Below are 2558 nucleotides of genomic sequence, written 5' to 3'. Positions count from 1 at the left end.
TCAGCTCAGCTAAATGAAACTGTTTTTCAATATTGTATCTTTTAAGAAATAAGAGGAGGACAAACCATATTATTAAACAATCTCTGAGGTATGTGATTCCTCCACCCCCCCCACCCCCCACAAATCCAAAATGCAGAACATTTTCTAATACAAATCATTCAGTTTCTTCAAAACTAAGTAACAAGGTGGGGGGAAAAGAAGAACAGTTACAGGTTAAGAGATGCTAAGAGACATATTAAACCAAGTATAAATATATGGACCATCTTATTTCAGTCTTAAATGAAACAACCAGATATAAAACACTTATGAGACAACTGGGGAAATGTGAACACTTATTAAATAGTAAATATTATTAAGGAATAATCATTTATAGGTTTTAAGTATGATAATATTTGTTTTTTTTTAAAGTCTATCTTTTAGAGACACACTGGTATATAGTCTTTTGATCTGCCTTAAAATTATGGTGGAGGAGATGCTGAGGGGATGTGGGGAGGGACAGATGAAACAATATTGGCTTGATACTGATAACCATTATAGTTGACTGTGGTTACATGAGAGTTATTATATTCTACTTTAATATTTGAGCATTTCCATAGTAAAAAGGTAATAAATAACAAAATAGAATTATTTATGAAATCTAAAGTAATATGACAAAACTTTATAATAAGCACTTCCTATCATTAAAAATCAAATAAATATGCACAAAGTGGCATGTACAAGGATATTCACTGAAGCGTTATTTCTAACAGTTCAAAACTGGAAGATAACTTGAATGTCCACCAACAGTAGATAAGTAAATTATGATAGATCCAAGCTATAGAAACTATGTAATTAGAGAACTGGAGTGAGGGTAAGCTGAAAACAGGGGGGATGATTGGGAGTTTAAAAGCACTAGTTATTAATGTCCCTAGTAGGGGACAGAACAGCCAGGTGGCCCTCCCCGCCCACCCATACAGAAAATAGGAAGTTTGTTTTCTGAATAAACTCAGTAAGAGAGATTCTGGACTAGGGGAGGGATGCCAGGCACAGTCAGGTGCCAAATGAAAACAGAGGAACTAAATGAAAATCTGTATACCAGACAGTAATACTGGCAGCTCCCTTTCAGTTCCTGCCCTCAGAAGCTCCAACCTAAAAAAGAAAGACCTAATATCAGGGTTAAAAAAAGGTGGGTGGGGTGGGGACAGTACTCTGAGGAAACAGGCAAAGCAGGGAACAAATAAAAGCTAAAATGAATATACTGAGACCAAAGAAAAGTTACTGCCTCCATGAAACCAGAACACTATACTATTTTTAAAAAGAAGTGGAGGGGAGGGAGAACAAAAACGAGGAAGAGTTCTTAGAAATTATGAAAGTATGAATTACAGAATCTAGCACCTGTCTTTCTTTAGGGTAACCAAACAGTTGATAAGGAGAAAGTTTTACTTTATAAAAAAATGAAATTAATAAATGCTGAATGAATAGTTGAGTTAGAACCATTCCCAAACCTTCATGGAGTAACATAGAATATCCAGTCACTATTCAGACTTTTCTGGTTGTCTTTATGCTTTTATAGGCAGGATCCAAAAAAAGTCCTTATGCTGCATTGGATGATACATCTCTTAGGGTCTCTTTTAAACTAAAGGTTCCCCAGTTCTTTTCATCCAGTGGTCTTAGCAGCCATTGATGATCCTATAAGGGAATTCTATAAAGTCATTACAAAGTGTAATTTAGATCTAACCAGACACAGGTTGTTGCCAGTTATGAGTAATGAAATTGAATAGGCAATTCACAGGGAAGGAAAGTAGAACTATCAGCAAATGTAAGAAAATAAGCTCAACCACACTAGAAATATGAGAAAAGCAAATTAAAACAAGAGGTTATTTCATACCCATCAGACCAGCAACAGAAACCGGAAAGTCTGACAGTATCGAATGTTGGCAAAGATAAAGGAAAATAACTCTTATACACTACTAGTGGCAATATAAATCACTGAACCCCTTTGACAAGCAGTGTGGCTTGTTTAAGTTAAGTTTACAAATATTTATCTTATTAAAACTTGGCATCTTTATTTCTAAAGTATGTATCTTTGATGCAGCCACTACAGAAAACAGTATGGAGATTCCAGAAAAAATTAAGAATAGAACTACCATACAACCTAGTTATTCCACTTCCGGGTATTTATCCAAAGGACATGAAAACACTAATTTGAAAAGATAGATGCAGCATTATTTACAATAGCCAAGATATGGAAATAACCTAAGTGTCCATCGATGGAGGAATGGGTAAAAAAGATGTGGTATATATAATGGAATACTACTTAGCCATAAAAAAGAATGAAATCCTGCCATTTACAACAACTTAGATGGATTTTGAGGGTATTATGCTAAGTGCAATAAAGTCAGACAGAGAAAGACACTGTATTTTACTCATGTGTAGAATCTAAAATGAAAACAAATGAACAAGCAAAATAAAATAAAAACAAACTCATAGAAATAGAGAACAGATTAATGGTTACTAGAAGGAAAGGAGATTGGAGGTGGGTGCAATGGGTGAAGGGAGTCAATTGTATGGTGATGAAT

Source organism: Camelus ferus, chromosome 16, assembly GCF_009834535.1.
Source record: "Camelus ferus isolate YT-003-E chromosome 16, BCGSAC_Cfer_1.0, whole genome shotgun sequence".
Taxonomy (NCBI): domain Eukaryota; kingdom Metazoa; phylum Chordata; class Mammalia; order Artiodactyla; family Camelidae; genus Camelus; species Camelus ferus.
Note: the sequence above shows the minus strand (reverse complement) of the source record.